Below are 26,414 nucleotides of genomic sequence, written 5' to 3'. Positions count from 1 at the left end.
TAGCTCTAGATACTGGGAATGGTAATGAGGTTTTCTTTGTTCTAGCACCTCCAAGGGACTCAAAAATTAGTTATTTGTGTGAAGAGATGACACCTGTTGTTCTCAGACATAATCCCCACTATAGCGTCACCCTGTACTTATTTTCTGCCTCACTAAGCACATGTTACTTGTTCAGATTTCATCAGGTTGCAGGCAAAAGAAAAAAAAAGAAGTGGGGACAAGACTTTTTGATTTCTCTGAGGGTTGCTGAATAAATGAATAAATGTAGTTGCATCAAAGAATAGTGATCTGGTTTTTTTTTGTGGGGGGGGGTAGGTTCTTTTTCCTGGCATGTACATTTTAACTGAGAGATAAAACACGCTATTAAAACTGAATGTTATGCTCTCTCAAAAATATATTTTGACAGGGTGGTAATTAATTTCTAGGCTGGTCTCACAGCATAGCATATGACCCTGCTGAGGGATCTTTGCTTATTCAAAATGGCAACACTTTGTTGGAAATTTAATTGGGGCTCTTTCCATTATGTGTATTCATAAAAGTTCCTTCAGAACCAATTTCAGATGAAATATTGCTTTCTTTTGTGTGTTTGTAGCATCTGCCTTGATGGAATGAGAAACAAATTATTGTTGAAATGAAATGTAGCTTCAGTTCAATATCAGACAAAACACAAATGATCTATTGTACATTGTTGTTTTTGTCTCATGTGTCATGCATTTAGCTCTATGTTAAAAGGCTCATGGTTTCTGACACTGAATATTTGCATTTTTGGAGGGAGGTTTCTGTTCCTTTTTTGGCTTCTGCACAGTCAGACATGGAGCTGGGGTTGTTCTGAGTCTCCACGTGTATATTGGATATGTAAATAAAAGAAAGCACACACACAGTCTGTGTTTCTGTATTGCATGGGAGACATGGTGTTAATTATTGGCAATTTCCATGTGTTCATTTTCTATACTGACTCTAGAATGAGATGTAACACTAGCTTGGTGTGTCTCTTTCTTTTTTGTTCTTGATCGTGTGTGGAAAAATAAAGTGTGACATACCACTGCAGCCCAATTTCCCGCTTCCCCAGCAAATGGGATCTAAAAAAATGGAGTAGGCATTACACAGTGCTCTGACCTCAGGTTATGTGGTATATAGTTGTAGAAGTGAAAAGAAAATGCAAGGGACTCATGAGGATGTGGCTTTGGCAGCAACCGGGTGACTCCTAGTGCATCAAATTCCATGAAAGTTTTTCCTGTCTAGGTTGCTAATGCTTATGTGTTCCCATTTTTATCTGTAAAATTATGATTAAACCTTGGAAGATGACAGGACAGTCAAGTTCCGTCTAGGCATCCAAAAAGATGTTGTGTTTGTCCCAACATACCTCATCCTATGAAGATGCAGTGGACTGAAAGGGACCGATGGAAAGCAGTCAGGGAAGATGCAATGATGTGATTGTGCTTGAACATATGGGGGCACCCAGAATCATTCTAGGCAGAGGGCTGCTAGTACCACCTAGCAAAAGGCATTGTGTACTGTTGCATCTTTTCCACCTTAAGAGATTTTTTTCTCCTTATAAGGAAAAAAATGATAGAAGTGTGAGATGAGTGCAAATGGAAAATATCATTGTTTGGGCCTCCTGTACAAGTCTGTGAATGTGTCAAGGCAAATGCACCACAAGAGCCTCATCTGCAGGCACCAAGGAATTTTGACACAGCTTGTGTGAGTTTCCAGAACTGGAAAAATGAGAACATGTGTGTGGTAAATTAAGCCACAGCAGGGGAAAATGTTCTTTGCCGCCTTTGTGCATCAATTTTTGCATCAAGTGTTGTTATACTGATAAGGCTAGTTGTATGGGGAATTACACATTCTTGAGCTCATAGTTTGGTGATGAGCTGGTGACATCCATAGCTCCTCTGCTGAAAGTTTATCCTAGTAAGCTGAGCCAGGCCTTTCAATTTCTGTAGAATTCATTTTATTAACTATGACTAAGGAGAACATCTGTTAAAATTCCATTACATTTAGTTCATGGGAAAAAGGGGTGGAAAGGAGGGAATCCCTCTCCTGATCCTCAATTTTCTTTAGACTTAAAAACAAAACCCCAAACCTAACAGTCTTTTAGCAGATATCTGAAATGGACATGAGAATGAATGAAAATATAGCATTGAAAAGCAACCCATTGTTGTATTGCATCAAGTGTTTACTGTGATTACGTGCTTAATGATTTACTCTCAGTGGTTGTAATATACTTAAGAATGACATACTTCTCTTTATTTTAAATTGCTTCCTGCAACACTGAAAATCTGCATGGGCTAGAAATTTCTTTGAGTCAGATTTTTATTTATTCAAAAATGCCATGACAATTAAGGAAGAATACCACCTTAATCTGTAGTTGCCTTTCCTGAAAGAAACTTTTAGTATAGCTAGCTGAAGAGGAATTCTGTATTAATTTGCCCCATCAAAACTGGCTCATTTTGGCTAACACAAGAGACTGAACTGCACACAGCCACAGTTGAAAGTTTGGATCTCTGCCACAGAAGTTGGGGTCTGATTCCAGTGTACCATCTCCTTAGTGGCATTTTGAAGTTGATCCAGTAAATATGCACATGTATTGGAAAGTTATCTTGGAATTAATTATGTAAGTGCATTTTCTTGGGATTGCACTATGTTCTATAACATACAATAGCCAAAGTTCTGAAGGAGAACTTTTGTTTTTTGATTTTTGTAATCATTATATGCAGATGCTTTTAAAAATATAGGTAGGAAATGGATTATTCATGCTCAAGACAATAAAAATGGAATATGAAGTTCAAGTTCATCTAAATGCAGATTCACATAAATGAACTTTTCAGGTTACACTAACGAAGATTAATCTAAGTTGCTTCCAGAAAACATTTGTACTGTTTATATATTTTTCTCGCAGAACTCTTTATTTGACCTTGCAAATAACTGTGATCAGAGCTCCTAAGTAAATAAGACCCCCCCCCCCCATTAAATTGTTGATTTCAGGAATATGTTGTTGTTGTTAGTCATGAAGTCGTGTCCGACCCATCGTGACTCCATGAACAACATTCTTCCAGGCCTTCCTGTCCTCCACCATCCCCCGCCCCGGAGTCCACCTAAGCTCACACCAACTGCTTCAGTGACTCCATCTAGCCACCTCATTCTCTGCCGTCCCCTTCTTTTGCCATCTATTGTTCTCAGCATTAGGCTCTTCTCCAGGGAGTCCTTCCTTCTCATTAGGTGGCCAAAGTATTTGAGTTTCACCTTCAGTACCTGGCCTTCTAAAGAGCAGTCAGGGTTGATCTCTAGGACTGACCGGTTTGATCGCCTTGTGGTCCAAGGGACTTGCAGGAGTCTCTGCCAGCACCACAGTTCAAACACCTCAATCCTTCAGCGCTCAGCCTTCCTTATGTTCCAGGTTTCACAGCCATACATTGCAACTGGGAAAACCATAGCCTTGACTATATGCACTTTTGTTGGCAGGGTGATGTCTCTGCTTTTAAGTATGCTGTCTAGATTTGCCATAGCTTTCCTCCCCAGGAGCAAGCGTTTTTTAATTTCTTGGCTGCAGTCCCTGTCTGTGGTGATCTTGGAGCCCAGGAAAATAAAATCTGTCACTACCTTCATTTCTTCCCCATCTGTTTGCCAGGAAGTGAGAGGACTGGATGCCATTGTCTTAGTTTTCTTAATGTTGAGTTTCAAGCCAACTTTTGTGCTCTCCTCCTTCACCTGCATCAAGAGGCTCTTTAGTTCCTCTTCACTTTCTGCCATTAGAGGGTATCATCTGCATATCTGAGGTTGTTGATATTTCTCCCAGCAATCTTAATTCCAACTGGGGATTCATTTAGCCCCGCCTTTCTCATGATTTGCTCTGCATATAAATTAAATAGGCAGGGCGACAGTATTCAGCCTTGCCGAACTCCTTTCTCAATTTTGAACCAATCAGTGGTTCCATGTCCAGTTCTCACTGTTGCTTCTTGACCTGCATACAGGTTTCTCAAGAGACAAATAAGATGGTCAGGTACTCCCATCTCTTTAAGAACTTGCCACAATTTGTTGTGATCCACAAAATCAAAGGCTTTAGCATAGTCAATGAAGCAGAAGTAGATGTTTTTCTGGAATTCCCTAGCTTTCTCCATGATGCAGCGTATGTTGGCAATTTGATCTCTAGTTCCTCTCCCTCTTCGATATCCTGCCTGTACTTCTGGTAGTTCTCGGTCCACATGCTGCTGGAGCCTAGCTTGTAGGATTTTGAGCATCACTTTGCTAGCATGTGAAATGAGTGCAATGGTGCGGTAGTTTGAACACTCTTTGGCATTGCCCTTCTTTGGGATCGGAATGTAAACCGACCTTTTCCAATCCTGTGGCCACTTTGAGTTTTCCAAATTTGCTGGCATATTGAGTGTAGCACTTTTACTGCATCATTTTTAAAGATTTTGAATAGCTCAGCTGGAATACTGTCACCTCCACTAGCTTTGTTGTTGCTCAGACTTCCTAAGGCCCATTTGACTTCACCTTCCAGGATGTCTGGCTCGAGGTCAGTGACCACCGCATCATGGTTATCAGGGATGGTAAGCTCTTTCTTGTATAGTTCCTCTGTGTAATCTTGCCATCTCTTCTTAATCTCTTCAGCCTCTGTTAGGTCCCTGCCATTTTGGTCCTTTATCATGCCCATCTTTGCATGAAATGTTCCCTTCATATCTCCAATTTTCTTGACGAGATCTCTGGTCCTCCCTATTCTATTGTTTTTTTCTATTTCTTTGCACTGTTTATTTAAGAAGGCATTCTTATCTCTTCTAGCTATTCTCTGGAATTCTGTATTCAATTGGCTGTATCTTTCCTTTTCTCCCTTGCCTTTCGCGTCTCTTCTTTCCTCAGCTATTTGTAAAGCTTCCTCAGACAGCCATTTTGCTTTCTTGTATTTTCTTTTTCTTTGGGATGGTCTTAGTTGCTACCTCTTATACAATGTTGCAAACCTCTGTCCATGGTTCTTCAAGTACTCTGTCTATCAGATATAATTCCTTAAATCTATTTGTCACCTCTACTGTATAATCATCAGGGATATGATTTAGGTCATACCTGAGTGACCTAGTGCTTTTCCCTACTTTCTTCAACTTAAGCCTAAATTTTGCAACGAGAAGCTCATGATGTGAGCCACAGTCAGCTCCTGGTCTAGTTTTTACTGACTGTATAGAGCTTCTCCATCTTTGGCTGCAGAGCACATAGTCAATCTGATTTCTGTGTTGACCGTCTGGTGATGTCCATGTGTAGAGTCGTCTCTTGGCTTGTTGGAAAAGAGTGTTTGCTATGACCATCAAATTCTCCTGACAAAATTCTACCAGCCTGTGCCCTGCTTCATTTTGTACTCCAAGGCCAAACTTGCCTGTTATTCCAGTTATCTTTTGGCTTCCTACTTTAGCATTCCAATCCCCCATGATGATAAGGACATCATTTTGGGGTGTTAATTCTAGAAGGTGTTATAGGCCTTCATAGAACTGATCAACTTCAGCCTCTTCAGCACCAGTGGTTGGGGCATAGACTTGGACTACTGTGATGTTGAATGGTTTGCCTTGGATTCGAACTGAGACCATTCTGTCATTTTGGAGATTGTATTCCAGTACTGCTTTTCCTACTCTTTTATTGACTATGAAGGCTACTCCATTTCTTCTGAGGGATTCTTGCCCGCAGTAGTATACCTGATGGTCATCTGAATTAAATTCACCCATTCCTGTCCATTTTAGTTCACTGATTCCTAAGATGTCGATGTTCAGTCTTATCATCTCTTGTTTGACCATGTCCAGCTTGCCTTGATTCATGGATCTTACATTCCAGGTTCCTATGGAGTATAGATCTTTGCAGCATCAGACTCTCCTTTCACCACCAGATACATCTGCAACTGGGTGTCCTTTCGGCTTTGACCCAGTCGCTTCATTCTTTCTGGCGCTACTAGTACTAGCCCTCTGCTCTTCCCCAATAGCATATTGGACACCTTCCGACCTGAGGGGCACATCTTCCGGCATCATATCTTTTTGCCTTTTGGTTCTGTCCATGGGGTTTTCATGGCAAAGATACTGGAGTGGGTTGCCATTTTCTTCTCCAGTGGATCACGTTTTGTCAGAGCTCTCTGCTATGACCTGTCCGTCTTGGGTGGCCCTGCACGGCATAGCTCATAGCTTCATTGAGCTACGCCAGCCCCTTCGCCACGACAAGGCAGTGATCCATGAAGAAGCAGGAATATGTATGCATATATATAGGCACTATTTCCCATTTACCTTCAGAAAGCAATCAGATGTGATCAGCTTTTTAAAAGGTGTCTTTTTTTAATCTCATTTCTTAAACCTGGCTTGGTTGTAGCTGTGCACTAGTACATTGGGTTTTTTTTGGGGGGGGGGTTGCAGCTGTAGTGATCAGCATATGCAGTTATATTAAGCACATGCAGATGGATTATGAAATTAGATCTAGGCTGATACTGCACTTTAAATATGCCCCTCAATGCTGAACAAGTTGCTTGTATCTGGATTTTGTCTGCAGCCATGGCGTCTATAAACTTGTTCTCTTAAAATAAAATAAAACTTGAATTATGAGTTTGCAGAGCACTCCCCACACTTAATCCTTGAACCACAATAATCTTTAATATGTGTACATCATCTTTAGCACTCATTGAGCAGATGGGCAATTCAAAATATTTTAAATAAGTAAAAACTTACAATATTACTATATTTCATATGAATAGCATATGTCCTCTGTGTGCATGTGCGCATGAGCAAAAAAAGGGTTGTATTACTTGGTTTAGCTGCATTCCATATTAGGCATTATTGGAAAATGAAAACTGTTCCTATGAACCAGCTCTCAGTGTAGTTTGGTAGATTTTGTTCAGCTCCTCATTTGGGGTGTGAGTATTTATGATAACATGGTTGATCCAAAATCACACTGGGACCATAGCCATGTGCTTTTGTTTTTCAAGCAGCTAACACTTACTGTTGTACCCAATGAATTGTGCTGTAGTTTAAATAATGAGGTAAAACATTGTCATTTGTACAAAATGTACAGACAAGCAGGTCTTTGTTTTCTGTGAAACCAGTTGTGACACAATATTTTTCATTTCTGAAGAAGTTCTTCATATGTGGGATTTACAGAGGAATTTCCTTTCTTGGGAGTAATATTTGCCCTTGATTTAGGTTGATGGCAAGTTTCCAATTTTCTTCCTTCTGTTCAGATTTTAATGATTTCTTCAGGCAAATCCACTTGTTTCATGTACACACCTGATTTCTTTAAGCATCAGGACCATAAAATCTTGTCAGGCAACCATTTTTTCCCAAGTAATTTTGACTGGCTATAACAACACTGAGAAAGGAATGTAAATGTGAAGGGTAGAATTTGGATTGTGTGCAGATTCTGGACATAACTTTGTTAGTAGGCTTTATGAACATTGTGCTTAAGTTTTGTTTTGTTTTTTAATAGACACTATTTTCATTGTGAAACTGCAGTTTTTGAGGTCTTTGGATAAAAACATTGCCTTCATATTCACTTCTTCACAGGGTGCTTCTGACTATGAAAGTCAAAGAAACATGTTTGATGTTAAAAATCTTAAATGACTCCTGGCATGCAGTATTCTGCTTAATGTCTGAGCTATGCTATGCAAAATGGTCTGATGGGTTTGCAAACTGTTCCCTTCCCTCCTCTTTGCTTGTGTGAATTCTCATCCTTTCCAGGTTCGCAGTTAATGTGTTTTACCATAATGACTGAGCAACAGGTATCAAAGGTGGTTTGTAAAGCAGAGATTTTCACACTCCTGATTTTAGTCACTGGGTAAGAAATGGTCATGGATCATATTAGAGAAACATACCGCATTCTAATCTCAGAATCCTTTGCATTCTTGTATAAGCAAAGTACAAAGTGTCTTTCTGAGCACTTTAGCAGCCTTTCTAATTATCTTTACTGTAAGTCTTTTGGGGTGCAGCACAATGGGGATGTCTGTAGGTCTCGAAACAAAGAGGACTATGGACATCCCATGCAGGGTGGGAGCAGCATGGAGGCAAAGATGACCTCTGCCGTCCTCCCACCCTGCAAATAAGCTAGACATCAGGTTTCGGCTGCTTGCCTGAGGTGCTTTGGATGGGGAGGAAAGGAGGCTGGAGGAGATCTGATTTCTTATGCTCCCTACCTGCCCCCTGAACGCTCTCTTCACCCCTCCTCTGAGCCTGGTGTTTCTGCACTGGCTGTGTGGGGAGGAGGGACATCCAAGCACGGATCCCCAGCTCTTAGGTCAGAACTATTTTGTACATAGTCTGGGAATTTGAACAATCCTGTGGCTCTGTCAAGAAGCCATAGGATTGGTCTTTTAGTTGATTGCTACTTAAATCTCACAGAAAATATTAAGGCCCAATAGACATTTGTTGTAAGCCTGCTCCAGAATTACTCTTACTTAATCTGTGTTCTTCATCCTGTCCTTTCCAGATAACTGTTTTCTTTCCACTTAGTGCAGGGATGGCAAACGTGAGGTCCTGAAGAAGTTACCGGGCTGTACCTTCCATCATCTTTTACCCTTGGCTATGCTTACTAGGAGCTGCAGTCCATCAGTTTGTAGAAGGCAATACTTTGCCCATCCCTGACTTTCTCTTTTCAAGTAAGTTACAATCAAGATCAGACTATTAAAATTGAACTAGGACTGCTAGTGCAATTGTACTAAACAAGTGTCTGTGAAAACTTATGCCAGAATAAATTTGCTAGCACTTTGAATTTGAGATTCTTTGTCATTTTCACAAAAGGAGGCATAACCCTTTCATTAGATTTAACTGAGTAACTTAGTGGTGCTTAAACTCTGCAGGTATGAATATTTATTTTAGAAAGGCAAAATGTGACTACTGTAGCAGTAACTATGGCTACACTAGTGAGGAATTGAGCCCAAGGGAAAAGGAAAAGCTTGTGAACCTGGAAGGTATATCCACTGGGCAAACCAGTTGGGCAGCTTGACATCTGAACTGGACCATTGACTCAGAAGGAATATCTTACTTAGATATTTCTTGAAATCCAGGCATTGAATTTATCAGTTTTTTCTAGGTAGTCTATATTGTAAGCTTTGATAACCTAATTGTACTTGTCTCTAATTCTGCCACAGCAATTTCAATATTGCATGTGCCTGTATGCAGTTCCTCATTACAAAAGTTGTGATTTAGGAATGAACGTTCAGAAACTGTTAGGGATTGGGGCCACTTCTTTCCAAACAGCTTGCCATAAACTTAAATCAAGGGCAAATATGACTCCCAAGAAAGGAAATTCCTCTGTAAATCCTACATATGAAGAGCTTCTTCAGAATATGAAAAATATTGTGTCACGTTTGGTTTCACAGAAAACAAAGATCTGCTTGTCTGTATGTTTTGTATAAATGACAACATTTTTCATCATTATTCAAAAAGCAGCACAATTTGTGAGGTATTGTGAAAAGAAAAGAGAGCATGGCTGTGGTCCCAGTGTGGTTTCAGATCAGCCATATGGTTGCCCTGTTTTAGAATTCTGCTTGGAATATAAGTGAAGGTCAAAAATAAATATGAACATAGGTACAGATTTGTTTCCCTAGATTAACGTGTATGGTGATGTAGCTACAATACAGAAAGGATCTTTGTTTTTCTGTGTGAGCAGATCATGCTATGTGGACATTATTTCTGACTGTCAGATAAATGAGGGACAAGAGATGCAGATGGCATGAACCGTGGTATAGTAAGGCAGAAATGAGACTTCTGGAAGCCCTCATTTGTTGTTGCCGAGTATGACATTTATTTTGGATACAATTCTTTGTGTCCAAAACATCAGATTTGTAGCTTTACTTGGTGATCCGTATGGGTTTTGTTGGTGGTGAGGGTGGCCCTTTTCCAGCTTCAGGTAAGTGCATCAGCTATGACTATCCCCCTTTCAGACCAATAGTCCGGGTTAGGCTACTGTAAGAAGCTTTGCATGGTGCTATCCTTGAAAGCATTCCAAAATTTCCAATAGGTGCAAAATGATGGTGTTAGGAAACAGGGATAACTTAGAGTGCCAGGAGATACTACACATATTGTGTTCAATATTTACTGGTTGCGACTTCATTTGTGGATTCAGTTACATTTACATGTAAAGACGTAAATGACTTGGGACCTGGGTACCTTCTTTCATATATTTCTTTCTCCATGATCCATCCAACTTATTTCAGGTTCCATGGCAAAAAATAAGATACAGTGGGCTGCCAGTAGGAACAGGGACTGCAGTAGTGGCCTGCACTTTGCGAGAGAGATTGCTCAGACTCCAGCCTTGTATTCTTTAGCCATCTAGCCAAAACTTGGATATCCTGGACAACTTTTCTTTGAATGTTATTTTTCCTTTCTTAGTTTAGTGCTGTTCCTCCATGGAGGATGGTCTGTGATGTTTGTTTGTTTGTTTGTTTGTTTTAAATATAGATATTTTATGCTGTAAACTGCTTTGTGTTCACTTGTGAAAAAATGGAGGGATACACATTTTATAAACAATCAAATAGTTGTTTGATACAAATATAAAATGGTGTGGCCTGTGAAGGCACTGTTTATATGAGTATGCTTGTATATGACGAGTAGTAGTACAAATACCTGAGAACTGAAAGAGGTTATTTAATTCAAAATGTGTACAAGTCTGAGGCTATGTCTGCCCGTTCTGGTGTAACGCTGAGTTTTTATGCTGCTAAGGCAAAACAGTATTTTATTTATTTAAAAATTTTATATGCCATCCAATACTAACGTCTCTGTACAGTATTGCATGCAAAACAGTATCGTAATGTATTCCACTGCCCTTTCTCATATATGTCAGTTGATTCTTGTCTGCCATTTGCTTCTTATATGTTAACACAAAGGATACAAAGAGAATGCAGCTAACTTTCTCTATAATGGCTGGGAACCACAAGCCCATGAGCCAAATGTGGGCTCCTCCCTTTGATCCTGTCTGCCATGTGGTAATGAGGTTTAGAAAGCTAAGTTTCCATTCACATGAATGAGATCCTTTCCCCTTGAAGCTAAGGACCATGCCATGTGCATGGGTTTAGCTCTTTGTAGGTGAGGGAATGGAGGAGATAAGGGAAGAAAGAGAAGGGGGAAAATGGAGGATGTAAAAAGAAAGGGATGCATCCACTTTTGGCTTTACTCTGCTCAGTTTGGCTCTGCATGCCTCAATATTTTATTTAATTTAATTAACATTTCTATGCCATCCTTTGCAACAAGCCTCAGGACGGCTTGCAGAAGATAAAAATAACAATATAATAATATAAATATTATTAAAACATTCAACAATAGAACAAAATAAACAACAATATGTTGTTTTCATAACTAAAGAAAAAGAAAGAGGAAAAGGAAGCTGCTGGCTCCAAGACCAGTGGGGCGGTTTATGTATTCCAGGGCACAGTCTGAGCTTTCAAGGAGCTATCCAATGTGCTGAACAGGGGGCCTGGTGGGAAGAGCTCATCACCATGGATAACTCCTTAAAAGTTTAAACTAAAACCCAGCATGGGTACACTACCTACAGCCTGCTAATCTGTGTCCTCCCCTGAGTGATTTCCCCCAAAGGAATGTGGCCCTTTATATAATAGAGATCCCCCACTCCTCATTCATAAGAATTTGGACCATTGATCATTCTGGGCTTGTGCCATTTCCTCCTGTGGAAGCAACTCTTTGGGAATCCTTTCCCAGGAAAGAGTCATCAGCTGGGGATTTCGGAACCTTCTTAAGTGCAAAGCACATGCATTTCCATTCAGTGGCAGCAAATGCTATGTCTCCCAACTTCTGGGAATGCTCTTCTCTCCAGTGTTCCAATGTAAGCTACTTTCATTGTCCTTTCAAAATGGTTATCCATCTTTGCCCTTCTTAGCTTATATGGTATTGTTGTTTTTTTCTTTTAGCATGGTAAATGCTGTTGCCCCTGGAAATAAACAACTTTATTTTTTTTTTTAATTTTTGAAAGGCACAAGTTAATTTTAATACTTTCTCATCCTCGGTCTCATATTCCTCTTAAAAATTTTGCTTGAGCAACCCAGTGGCAATTCTAACATAATGCACTAGAGGGTGCCCTAGTTTCTATATTTCCAGTGCTTTTACTCACATAAGATCTTCAGTTTGGAGAAAGATGTTCAAGCAAACTCTCATTAGCTTTCAGAACAAGAGAAATCAGAGCAATCTCTCCATGGCTTGCTTGTGTGGGGCTTTAGAAAAAAAAAGAAATCAAGTTTGGATTACTAAGATTTGGATTATGTTTGGATTACTAAGATTTATAGGCTTGATTTTCAAACCACAAAGATTTCATGTGATGTGAACAGATTGCCAGTGTTCCAAATCTGTAGTTCTTCAGCTGAGAGCTAATTTAGCTGCCCTGACTCTTGTATCACTTTGAAAGACTGTTTAGATACTAAGCTAAAAACAGGCCATGTAACTTTGGGATTTTTCAGACCTAATGACTTCCCTAAACCACTAGGCAGCCAGGCTTAATGTGTTTGCGTCTTCGTATGTGTGCATATGTTTGTATTTATTATATTCAGAACCCACCATTCTTCCAAGGAGTCCAAGCTGCTGCACATGATTTTTGTCTTATCCCTTTTATTCTTGCAGTGACCCTGTAGGTTAGATCAGGCTAAGAGTGAGTGACTAGTCCCAAGTCATCCTGGGGGCTTCTTGGCCAAGTGAGGAATACAAGAAAATAGACGCAAGTGTGTGTGTTGAGCAAGCGTAGAAACAGGACTATGTAGCAGAAGTGGAGCCTGTAGCAAGATGTTACAGTACAGGGCATGCTCTTCAGATTTCCAGCCACTTTGTTCCATCCCTGTCCTCCTTCATTTTCTGTCTATCATTTCACCCCCAACATTGAGCCACCATTTTGTGTTCACAGAGCATGCTCAGTCCTCACTGGGCTATTTTGGACTTTCCCTTAGGAGGCTGCTTTTCTGGAGACTTTGTTTTGGTACTTCTGTAAACATTGGTGTGTCATTAAACATGTTGATAACTCCCTCTGTTGGATGGTGCAGTTTTTAGCACCTTTAAATTTTAGCGTTCTGTTGTTGATCGTGCAGTAATTCAAAACAATGGAGGACTCGCCTCAGAATGCTTATAGTAGACCCTAACTTACATATTATGAGAGAAATTGGTAATAATATTTTGTTGTTTTTAAAAAATCTCTTAAGCTGTTCTGCAAACATTAGGAAAAGAATAGCACATTTTTCTTGTAGTTGCAATGGTGCTGGGAAGAATCTGTATGTCTGCACACCTGTGGAGATTATTAGCAGCTGCTTCACCAACACCTTCTGGAGCCTCCATGACGGAATCAAGCAAACGACTTGACAATGTCATTTTCTTACTGTGGTATACATTATTGTATTTTTTTCCTGCAAAACATCCATTTTCTTTTAAAACTCCAAAGGTTTTGTCTTGGTTTCTTGCTCTGACAAGGCTGTGTTGCCTTACCTGCTCCATTGAGTTGGTTAATGTGTCTTCTTAGTAATCTTCCATTGCAGGTGTTAGTATGACTTCCAAGGGTATTAAGAACAGAACAAGTGCCATGCTGGATTCCACTAAAAGTGTATCTAGTCCAGCATTTTCCTCTACAATGGCCAACCAGTGACTTCTGCAAATCACACAAACTGGACACCTTTCTGCACTTCTTGTCCAGCAACTGGTAGGTAAAAGCATACTGTCTCCAATACTGGACACAATATATAGCCCTTGATAGCTGTACGCTCCTGGATTTTGGCTAATCCCCTTTTAGAGACACTCAAATGAGTGAATATCACCACACCATGTTGTGTTAGAACGTTTTGAGTGAACAGCTAATTTAAACATATTCTAGTGAGTTGCTGTATAATGTTCTGAAATTTCTGCCTCTTCTATACTTGTTGCTCAGTAGGAGCTGCCCAGGCACTGTAAGCAATGACCTCCTACTTCAAGGGCAAGCATATTATTATAAATGTAAATTTCCCCTGCTCCTACCCACACGGTTTTTCTGATTTCAACATATCCCTATTGAAACAATACCATAATTATGGCTGTCATTACGGTCCAAAGTCTCATCATGGAAACCATCAGCATCTTCTTGGCTGGCCAGGATGTTGCTTGAGCAGGTTTCTTTAATCGCCTACTTCTGCAAGTGGTAATTGCTTCTAGGAGGACTGATGGAAAGAGGGCTGTTAATGTTGTGTAATCTGTATATAAAAAGAGGTCATTCTGGCACTTTCTCAGGATAATTATCTGTGTTTCTGTATGTTTGTATATATGATAACATCCTTGCACGTGTCCTTTTCCCAGACCCTCATCACAGATGACTGTACCTTTTTCCTGTTTCTTCTTCCTTTCCCTTCATCCCTTTTCTTACTCCACAAGAAAGCATCACAGCCATCAAAACTGGCAAGCGTTAAGCATGATAATTAGTTCAATACACTGACCAATTCTCTGAATTACAAGTTCAAAGAAACATGTGGACATGGATGAAATCAGATTTTGGCATTTCTCACTCTGATTGTTCCAGGACACTTGGAGCTTCTTTGATCTGTAAATAACTGATGGGTTTTAATGCTTGGCTCAAAATACTTCAAACACGTTTTGCAAAGTTTTGTTTTTAGTCTTAGAGCTAATTTTATGTTACAGCTTTGAACCATATTAATGAAATTATTCATGTTTTTGAGATTTTAAGAGTACTTGCATTTTAAAGAGAATTAAAGAGCTTTTCACTCTTGATTATCATATAAGGCCCTGTGTGTGTGTGTGTGCACGTGCACGTGTACGTACGTACGTACTGTACTGTGTAATTGTTTTATTGTTCTTTTTTTGTGTTTAGTATGGAAACTAGATGGTAATTTCAGGGGAAAAAACTGGTCTTCTCCTAGGGTGGTCTCATCTAGAACTCCACATATACAGTTGGCTTTCTTTATGATCTTCTACACAACTGGGGACTGTTTGGTGATGCCCTCTGCATTTCACCAATAAGAAAAGAATTTATAATCCAACATTCTAACTTTATACCATATTGAGACATTCTTTTTGGGTGCCTCTTATATGTACTTTGATGGTAGTAATTACTTTTTTGGTGGTAGAAAATTAAAGATCAGGTGTGGATTAGGCAGAGAAGGGTGGCTACCTGAGACAACTGATTTTGTCATAATAGGGAAACATGGGGTCCCTTGATTTATTATTCTGTATTTTGACTCTGAGAGAGGCATTGGGGGATGTTCTGGCTCAGGTACCAGAGCTATGCTGGCTGCATGACCTGTCCTAGCCCCACTGAACCAGCCTGTTGCCTCAGGTGTAGTGGAGGACACTATCCCATTAAATGTATTAAGTAAGAGACAGGTGCCAGTCCAGGTGTCTTCTATACATCAAATGGCCCAGTCCTTTGTCTTGGGCCATCCCTGTGGATCAGTATTGTATCATGTTTCTAAATTTGTAAGAAGATTTTGCCATTTTATGCTAATACTGAGGCAGCATTTCTCAAATAAAATAAAATCTAAGGTCTCTGAGGTCTGTGTAATAGGAAGAATAGCTATGAGAAATTTATGAGGTTCTTGCTTTGAAGTATAAATGCTGTTCCTGCAAATGCAACAGCTGTTCCCTTTCACCAAGGAGTAATAATGAGGAATATTTTCTATGTATCCAAATCAAAACTCTTTCATGTACCAGACCATGACACTGTTTTCCAGTTGTTCCAGTCCTTTTCTCCATTGTGCATCCTCATAGGATTACAGCGATCCCCTTTTATTTCACTTTGTTTGATTGAAAATTATCAGCACAGCCTATTTCACCATAATCTTCTCTTTAGAATAAACTTCCTCAGTGAAGTGTGGGAACCTATAAACACAAAACAGCAGGGAGGGAAGGGCTTATGTACTGGAAGTAGATGATCAAGTTATGGGCATAGGTGACCGGTGTCTTTAAAAACGAGGGTGTTTCAAGCCCTGCTTATGCTGCCAAACCAGTTCCACCATCCCTTCCCTCGATTCCACCCAGCGAAAGCACCTTTCAATGTTTCCATCTCAGCTCCGCCAAAACATATCCATTCTCTCAGCTCTGATTATCTACATACAAGATATCTATATAGATAGATAAAACTTGGAGTGTTCAATTTTGTTTTCATTTGAAAAGAAATCCCTGTTGATTGCAAATATGGAGCTAGTTGTGTGAACGCTGATTCTTAAAGGCTTTTGTTTGCTGTTTCCAAAATGAAGGTGGTATGTTTTGGATATTGAAGAAGAAATTGCTCCTGAGACAGAAAGTTTTAAAACAATTGAGATACTACTATGATTTTTGAAAGACAGGGTTACTTCATGATGGAGGAAGATGCATGTAATGGGTTGTTTGGTGGAACAAGAAGCACATAAAGGACTTCAGTGCAACTTATTTCGTTTGTTTTTGTATGACTTAAGTATGTCTAACTTTCTGAACTGAGACAGTGAGTTTTTAACCTTGTGAAGAGATAATTGAACCGAAATGGTCCTGATTTTTGTAGCCCTGTTCATGGATAGCAAAATTGGAGGGACCTTTTGTTTTGTTATGTTAGTGTGGGTGGGAAAAAACTTTCAGAGGGTTACTTACCATTGGCAGTGGCTTCCTTCTCCACTGGCATCTGAGGTGTGTGCATGTGTGCATACGAGAGAGAGAGAGAGAGAGAGAGAGAGAGAGAGAGAGAGAGAGAGAGAGCGCGAGCGCGCGCAGTTGCAATTCTCCCCTGCACCCTGGAATGGCACTAAATCTAGGGCAACCAGGAGGGGAAAAAGGTGCTAGACTCTGAGTTTTTCCAGTCTGAAAATTAACTGAAAGAGGGCACAAACAATTTGCACAGCCTGTTGAGTGGAGAAAATGTCAGATACAAGGCTGTTCAGTGTTTTATTAGTTTGATTCCGACCTACTTGAAGCCAGAAATTACCTGCATTTGGGAAAAACCTGGTTTAATAATCCAGAATATGCATAAAATCTTATTTGCATAGAGCTCACCAGCTGCCACTTTGTTTTGCCCCTCATGCAAGGTTACAACTCTAGTAACTAGAGTTTCCTTACAAGTGAATGAGGAGCTATGATTAATGGTTTTTTAAGAAGCCCAAGTTCAGAGAGCAATTTTGAATCATAGTTTAAAGTTTGCTTTGGAAACTTGGTTTCATTGTAGGTTATTAGCCATAGCTGCATGTTGGCACCTAACTGGAAGGTATGGTCAAGTGTAGCATCCTAGCTGCTGCTTTGCACTTGTATGATGTGATGAGGAAATCAGTAAAGGGTCCCTGTGTGGGTATACAGAGCTCATAATTAATCATTTAATTAATTAAATAATTGCCATTAATGATTAAGCTACTATTTGATATGCCAACTGGGCCACTGAAGACTTTTTCTGACTGATATTGGTGAAATGAGAACCCATTTTTCTTTAAGAAGTTTGTGACAGAATTTAAATAAATTCAAAGTAAATAACTTTGTTTATCCTGCACCAGAACAAAATTCCATGTGCATTTACACAACTTGTTGCAGTTCATTGTCAATGTTTTTTGTGGCAAAACATCAGAGTGCATTGCCTACAAAGTAATAACCAGGTGGAGAGCTAGGAAAATAAGCTGTGCAAGGAGAGAGAACATGTCGGAGTGATGTTGTATTGTGAGAATTCTTTTCAACTTTGGAACAAATTCATTGCGCATCTGCTATGACTTGGCAGCTAGCTTCGTTTCCGTCTCATGAGAAGCAGGCGGAGGGAGAGGGGATGCATATTTAGGAAAGACCCTGAGGTATACATGCATAGTATGGTATAATGGGAAAGTGAGTAACATCAGATTGCACACAAAGCTGTCATTAAAAAGTGTGTGTGCTGGGGGTGGGGGAGCATATATGCATAGCAACAGCTAAATAATATTCTGATGAAAACCTGAACAGGGTCTCTGAGGGGGATGTAGTGTGGAGGAAGAATGAGGGAAGGTCAAGTTGAGTGAAAGAAAGGATGCTTTCAAAACAAGGTGGGAAGAGTGAAAAATGGGGTTTGAAGGAGTGTAGGGGCTTATATCTTCTCCCCTAGTGTCTAAACTCTTCTTCAGGCTGTTGCTGGAGATTTATCATATGCTGAAGCAGGCAACCTTTTCATGTCACTGGACTTTCATTTGGAGAGTTTCCTCTGAGATCTTTCTCACGGATCATTTCAGCCCTATTCCAGGGCTGAGAGCCAGCTTCACCCAGCTCCTGCCTCATTCTTTCCTTCCTCTCTCTCTCTCTCTCTCTCCCCCCCCCCATCATTAACCCTTGTTCTCATTTTAGTTCCCTTGCCACAAAACCCCAGCACCCATTGCTCATCTGCAAATCTTACTCTAGAAAGGTATCTGACTGGTTGGGAAAAAAAAATCCCAGCCCAAGTAATTCTAAATTCGTCCTAAAAATCACCAATGCATTTATGTAAATATTCATAAGTACACAGGCTTTATTTGTATCTTGGCTATGATTTGAGGGGGACAGAATGTGTTTCATTTATTTATTTTGTAAAGTGTAGCAGCAGGAAGAAAAGTAGGGAGCAAACAATTAGCAATGTTTTCTTGTGTGCTTGATATGAAAGGGGATAATGAAGGTGGTACATGTACCGTGCATGAACACCAAGCTCTGGAAAAGTTTGTAGACATTGCTTCCATGTTACATCTGAAATGCTATAACCTTAAGGGCTAGAAAATTGGTTTGTTTGTTTTTAAATTCATGAAATCATGAGTTTACAGAATTAGAGACATTCAAGTATGATGTAAGTCAAGAGTGATGGAAGAAAGATATAATCTATAATTTTCTTAGTATGTGGCTAAGAAGTTAACAGAAACCTTAATCAGGGAAGAAGACTATCAATGGTTACTAGCGTTGTTGGTTATGTGCTACCTCTGTTATCAAAGGCAGTATGCCTACACACACCAGTTGCTGCGGAGTTTGGGGAGGAACTGAAACTGAAAAATTCAGTTTTCTCATTTTTGGTATCAGGGAAAGTTCTGGTTTCATCTAGGATCTACTTGTTCTTTTTTCTTTTGGTCTAAGGCAGGGGTTGGCAACCCATGGCTCCAGAGCTGCACGTGGCTCTTGAACCCCTCTGCTGCGGCTCCCGTCGCTCAAACCACGCGTTGATCTGCTCGAAACTCCCCTCAGGAACTAATTAAGTAAATAAGCTAGTTAAAGAAATCGTTACATTCCTCTGCTAAACAAGCTTCTGCAGGCTCTCATGGTTCACCAAACACTGCTGAAAAGATTCTCATTGTCCCAATGCAATCTCCTTCATCTGAATGTTAAAAGCTGTGCTTGGGACCTGTCACAATTCACAGCACTTGACTATTTATCTGCTAATCAGTCACTAAACACACCTATCGGACCGTGCGGATTTACTGAGCCCCCCCCTCCCCGTAGGCCAACCATGGATAAATCAAAGAAAAGAAAAGTTTCCGAAGAAAACTAAACTTTTAATAATACGTGGGTTGATTCATTTGCTTTTACTGCTGACGAACTTAAGGGGTTTGCTGTTTAATGCATGCAGCCCTTTAGCACTGACTTTGACTCTTCAGGAAGCTGTTCTATTCAAAATATATGAAAGGAGTCCTACTAGTTTATAATGTAATATTAAAAATAAAGTTTTTAGTGACTGAACAAGAGCTGCAGCTACATCATAATGAAGATATACATAGCATTAAGGTAAAAAACGATATATGCAGTGTTATCTTCATTTTAGATGTCAAAAGTATTTTGCGGCTCCTGGTGTTTTCTTCTGTGTGGGAAACGGGTCCAAATGGCTCTTTGAGTGTTGAAGGTTGCCGACCCCTGCTGTAAGGGATTCCCAAAATTCTCTCCAGCGCCATGTTTCAGACTAATCTTTTTTTAAAAAGCTTTGTTCAGCTTTCTTCCTTGTCCAGGTTTCACACCTATACATAGTACAATAGTATAGATGATCTTGGCCTCGGCCACTAGGGATGATCTTTTCTAGCTCCTTCCTTGCTTTCCTTCCAAGTCTCAGTCTTCTCATTTTTTGGCTGCAATCTCCCTTTGAACTGATGACTGTGCCGAGAGGTATGTGAAATCTCTCACCATTTCAATTTCTTCATTGTTGACATTAAAATTATGTAATTCTTCTGTAGTCATGATTTTTGTTTTCTTAATGGTTCAGCTGCAGATTTGCTTTTGTACTTTCTTCTTTGATATTCATTAGGCATCATTTCAATTCAGGGCTGCTTTCCACCAGTAAGATGGTAGGATCAGCGTATCTTCAGTTATTGAAGTACCTTCTGTCAATTTTCACTCCTCATTCCGCTGATCATAATCCAGTTTTCTTTATGATATTTTCTTGCTTGATATAGGAGATTTTTTGCTCTCTGATTATTCACTTCTAAAATGGAATAAATGAAGATCGCATTTTCCCATTTGTATTTTTTTTTGCAGTGAATTTCTTTTCTGGAGTTAGTGTGCTGGACTTTAGGAAAATACTTGAAGACAGAAATCCTGTACTTAGATACTGAGAAAAACCCCTCATTAAACTCAGTGGAGCTTCCTTCTAAGTAGATATATGGAAGCTTGCATTGGAAAAGATATACAGGGTGTCCTCAAAAAAATGACATCATTTCATAGTCTAATAACATAGCTAATTCTCGTTCAAGTGATCTCAAATTTTAACAAAATTTGTAAAAACTAGCTAATGTTAGTTACACAATGTTATGCAAGACATGCTACAGTATATTTGGCAGGTGGACGTGTGTTGTGTCACAGGCAGTGCGCATATTGAACATTTGTGAAGCTTTGTGAAATTGGTTATAAAATCTACATCCCTTTGAATCTCTTGTTCAAATTTTGATAAATAAATCTTTTATTGTTCAACATGAAGCTATTTAATTTTGTTTGCCTAGGACATGTAGTTACTCAGATATTCACATTTCAAATAATGTCAAAGTTTTTGGGACACTCTGTATATCCAACATAATTTGTGTGCATAGTAGGAGACTAGTGCATACTATTATAGGGGATTTCCTCATCTCAGCATTGCCACCACTTGTGACGGATTTTCTCTTCCCAGCACTGCCAGTACTCGTGGGAAAAATACTCCTTCACTAGGCAATCCAAGGGGCTTTCTCATTTAAAACAAATATTTACATTTCAAGGCTTCTACTGACCTTTCCTACTGCCACCTCCTAGTGTCTTAGAGTAAGATGATTGGGATGAAATGGTTACCAGCACTATTAAATGGATAATTGTAAATAAAGGTATACTAATATTTATTTGGGGAATTTCAAGATGCTGGCTGACACTTCTTAAGGAATCGAGTGAAACATTTGCCTAATACAAGTCAAATTCCCCAAACCTCTGCCCTAGCCAAACACACTCACAAACAAGTCCAGTTCTTGGGTAACAGTTTTCCTCTGGTTCCCAGAGCTCTTCCTTCTTTATTCTGGCTGCTTGGACTTCATCTCGTCATGTAACCCCCTTCTGCAAGATCTTAGGGCAAGCTCCTGGTAATCACACAGCTTTCTGCTGCTTGCTTCTAATCTTCACCAGCCACATAAACTTACTCCTCAGTGAAGAAATTGCTTACTATTTAGGCCTTCGTTATTAACTTTCTTCCCAGATTTCTCCTAGTTCTTCTGTAACGCACCCCACCAACCTTCTTACTTGCCTATGAACTGAGAAACCCCTTAACTGTCATTTCCCACCCTTGGTTTTCCAGCCAGCTAGAATTGCCAGGCCATCAGAGCTGAATGTACCAGTTTGAGGTCCCCATTAATACCATTCAAAGCAGTTTTCTCTCTCCTCAACTACTGCAGGTCTTTGGCAGTAACAAAACAAGGCTTCTTCAGATACATTAAAGCCTCTGAGTCCACACAAAAAAGACATCGCAGAACAGCAGTCCATACATTCATATTTGTGTTTGAATTTCAGCATGGTCATGAGCGCAATTGAACTGATATGACTAAATGTCATTTAAGAGAGGCTTTAATGCCTTATATGCATTTGAATGTAGGATTTTAAAATATGCAGTACAGTTCTAGTCAGTAGAAGATGTCTCATCATATAATTTTTGGATCTCCTTTCCACAAGCACGAGGAATATGCTTCTTCCCCTTCTGCTAAAAGATTCTTTTCATTGGCTCATTTCTCAAAATGTGACTTCTTATTAGCAAATTACAAACTACAGTGTAGTGTCATACATGTAATCTATGTATATCTACCATAAAAGTAAGTCCCACTGATTGCATTAGTGCTTACTACCAGCCTTGAAGTAATAGGCTTTGCTCTAGTATTGGCCTGATGGTGTCAATTTTTTCTTAATATGGGTGGCCTTACCAGTTTTATTTATTTTATTAAGTTACATTTGGGGAATGCTATTAAACTTTCCTTTTTGTTTGCATTGGATAATACCTAGTCATGAATTTGTCGTTTTGGTGTTTTGCAATCTGGTGTCAACTATTTTAAGTTGATCTATACAGCCTTGTTATTCTATATAAATGAAACTAAAAAACTAAAATGAATCCTGACTATTTCCTGTAATGTTCTGATTCTTTTTTTCGATCCACTTGCTTGTGAAGCAAGAATTATAAGCATCTGGAATACTTTTCATTGACAATTAGCAGTTCATTTCTTATGTGTGTTTCTTTAATATAAAATTAATTTGAATGGTCACTTTTATAAGAAGGAGTCATTAAAGGAAAATATCATAAAATTGTGAATGACAGGGAAATTCCATGGTTATGTTAGTTTTGTGAAGCTGGATTTCCTTTAGTTGCATTTAAATATCAGTGGGATAAGATGGGCAGTAAGATGTCCATCAATTTCTTTTTTAAAGAATAACAGAAAAAATCCAGTGAAATGTTACAGAATCATGCCATAAAGACGATTTGCTTCAGTTCCTAGGAGTTATGTGAGTTCATAGATTGAATGCAGCTTTTACAGTTTGCTTCTCTGAGCTTTAAAAAATGTGCAAGCCTGTTAATTTAGTCATCACTGTCTTTATTTTCTTTGCATACAGTATTGAGCTTCAGTGAGGATCACTCTGCCTTTCCCAGCGAAGGGTCAATTGCTTTACAAGTCTTTGATGGTTGCTGTATCAGCTGCTTTTCCTCCCAGTGTTTACAATACAGCTGTGTAGAGGCTCTTTTTTCCATTCATGCTGATAATTCATTTGAACTTCAACATTCAAGATATTAACTGTTTACTTCTGCAATTTGGGAAAGATGATGGATTTTTTTTGATAGGTGTCTTGCAAGGAACTCTGGATATCTAACCTTGCATAAATCATCTTGATGGAATATTATTAATTTCTTCAGTTAATGGTTTCAGTAGAAATCAGGGACTGATCTAGGCTAGAAATCATGTTGTTGCAGTATTAGGAATTAGTTATATGGTTTGAAGAAAGAACCGAGACTTAGCTTTAGTACACCTGTTGTGAGTGAGTGTATATATGTGTGCGCACTTAAAGAAAGTGGGAATATATCTGCACCTGCTCCCCTCATCCCAAAACTCACTAGGGCAGCCACTTATGCACTGCTTAAAATGTGGAAAGGATAGAAACATAGAAAACAGAGCGAGTCAGAAGGGACCTCCCGGGCCATCTAGTCTGACCTCTGGCACCAGCCGGCTCCGCTTACGACATGCCCACCATGTGGACGTCCAGCCTATCCTTGAACACCCGCACCGACCGATGGATCCAGCAAAACAAACAAATAAATAATAAAAAGAGGAGATAGGTTTGCAAAAACTATTTTGGTATGTATATATGCAAATTGTGAAAGAATTTCTTGTGCCTTCAAGTCATCATTGACCTATGGTTACCCTGGAATGAAAGCCCTCTCAAATGGCCTGCCTATTACAGCTCCGTTCAGCTCTTCCAAGTTCAAGGCTGCAGCTTCCTTCATGGATTCACTCCATCTCATTTTTGGTCTATAATACACCTCACCATCGTGGGGAAGATGATTGACTGTCTGTCTGCTCAGTCTGGTGACCAGGTATTAATTGTAGGCAAAGACTCAGTTTTTCTTCATTTATTTTACTATGGATTTCAATGGCTATCTGGTTTGAAAATGGACCCCATGCTGGTTTTAGTCCATTTTAGTTTCAATTGTTTTATTTAATGTTTTATATTACATTAAAATTTTATATTATATTTATATTTGGATTATATTTTATATGTTTTGAATGTGTTTATTTAATGTTATTGACTTTGGAATGTATTGTTTTTATATTGTGAATGGTGCAGAGAGCCCAGATATAAATTGATTAAATAAATACATTATTTAAAGCAGTCTTTAACATTCAGTGCCTTTTAAATTATGGAAATTAACAAATAGTGTAAATGGATTATCTGTGCTCTTCTGACAGCTAAGAGAGCATGGTGGGGGGATAGACTAATTTGGATTCACTTATGCTGGAGAAAGTGTAACAGGTGTACTTAAGGACATCAGTGTGGTAGGGCTTAAACCCTTCTCCCTGTCCCTGGAGTCCAGCTAGCTCCCAGCTGTCCAAATTGGTTACCTCAATGTCATATGTTCATCTTCAATTCTGTTTCTTGGACACTCTAAAGCTCTAATTTTCAAGCTGTGTTTCTGAGAATGCTGGGATTTTTCATCTGGGAACCCCTGGCATATGTGAAGAAATGGTGGGAATTGGATTTTGAGAGTACTCCAGTCTAGCCCGTTCTCATCCAGGATTTTCTTGATATTGTTAAGTTGTTCTCTTCACGTTTGTAAGCTCCTGAACTGAGAGGCTCATGGGTATCCAGTGCAGAGTGGGAGGAGCCGTGGAGGTTGATCTCTGGCTCTCCACATCTCCTGCTTTGCATTTCTGCTCTGTGGCTTTTTCTGCTGTCTAGCTTGAGCAGTTTCGAGGGGGAGGGAAGGAGGCTGCAGAGAACATCCTCCACCCCCTGCTCCTTTTAATCCCTCTATGGAGTTGAATTCCCAACCCCAGAGAAGCATCTGGCATATCTATTACAGTGCTGGCTACGAGGGTGAGGTGAGGGGAGTTGGAGTGTGGTATCCCGGTGGAGTTCTGTATCCTACCTTGGATTTGGGAATTGGAGACATCCTATGCCCCCCAATGATGTCTGGGGCTATAGGAATGCTCTCTTGGAAATTTTAATATTTATTTTCCTTTAAAAGAAACTAGTTTCTTTTAAGTATAGTTGTTTTTAATTAGCAAAAAACCTAGTCTGTGTTAGCTAAGGTTTTAGATATTTCAGACACTTTGTCCTGATAAAGTGCTAACAATTAAGCTATAATTCCCTTGTATTCTTGCAAAATGACTAATAGTTTGGTGGCCAAACATAACAATTATGAGTACAAGCAAGTATGACATACGCTTGTTGGCTTCATGAACTTTGAGCAGTTCCAGGAGCCAAACGGGCAAGGAAATAACGAGGTTTATTTTGTTTTTCTTTTTGCTTTTTTTTTTGGGGGGGGGCCAGGCAAATATGTCAATTTGCATGATGTGCTGCTGTTCCCCTCCCTTTTTGCTACCTAATAGAAGATAGGAAATCTGAAAGACATGGGAGCATTTGAATTGAGCTTGAGATGGAGAGTATAATCTGGTCCGTGGAGACATGAGTCGCTGTTCTAGAAGCAGAAGAACAAGAAAAGACAAGGCAGAATGGAAAAAGAAAATGGGAAAATGGGAAAAGAAAAAAGACATTGAGCACAGATTTTCCCTATGCCAAAGAAAATGGGGAAAAGGGATTCTTATTCAGGATATGCCAAGATCCAAGAGCTCTGGATCCAGATCCCTGGATCCAGTACACTGCAGTTGCATGAGTTGCTATTTATGAATGATTAGCTTTTAGACATCCGAGATCTTACTTAACAAGATGTAACTGGCTGATTATGAACATCAAGGAGGAAAAAGTTATGATGTCCTTGCAGGTTGCATTGAGATCTCTATGGTACAGATTTTAAGCAAATAACAAAACTATTTTTTTTTAACTCCCCTACTTTTGCCAATATATTAACAAATTAATATATTGGCAAAAGTAGGAGGAGGTAATGACATGCTTGTTTAGATGGTTACAGACAGCTAATCTCACTGAGGCAGGTAGAAAAACTAGAGAAACAATGACCGGGATAAAGCAACTGCTAATTGTAAATAATTCTTTTGCTAAATCATTAGTTTTAGGGAGGATTTTTCCCACAAATCAGAAGAGGGGCAAGAGGGTGATAGTTTGATTTTTACACTAAAGGAGTCTAGGACAAAAAAGTGTACGTGCAAGAGTGAGTGGTTTAGAGTGTAGGTCCCTACACTTCATCTAAGCAGTATAGTGATTAAATACTTGTGATGTGTTTTCCAGGGTTTCCTGCATGGCCAGTTAAAGGGGTTGCCTAGATGACCTGTTTGTGATAAGAATCAGGTAGGGAGCAAGGTATCTGCACATTTCAGTCCTTCTGAACATTAGATGAAGATGATTCCCAAGCTGTAGGCTAATGAACATTTGAGACATACTGTGACT

At 39.4% G+C, this 26,414-nt stretch overlaps 1 protein-coding gene across 1 annotated transcript in view; it reads left to right on the top strand.

The window, feature by feature from the left end:
• Window positions 1–26,414, top strand: part of SLC25A26 (solute carrier family 25 member 26) — a 149,423-nt gene that overhangs the window by 34,983 nt on the left and 88,026 nt on the right. The gene's annotated exons all lie outside the window — the stretch shown is intronic.

This window comes from Varanus komodoensis, unplaced genomic scaffold, assembly GCF_004798865.1.
Source record: "Varanus komodoensis strain SLA01 unplaced genomic scaffold, ASM479886v1 scaffold6_4, whole genome shotgun sequence".
Classification (NCBI taxonomy): Eukaryota; Metazoa; Chordata; class Lepidosauria; order Squamata; family Varanidae; genus Varanus; species Varanus komodoensis.
The sequence above is the reverse complement of the archived record's forward strand: the minus strand, read 5'-3'. Positions and strand labels throughout refer to the sequence as shown.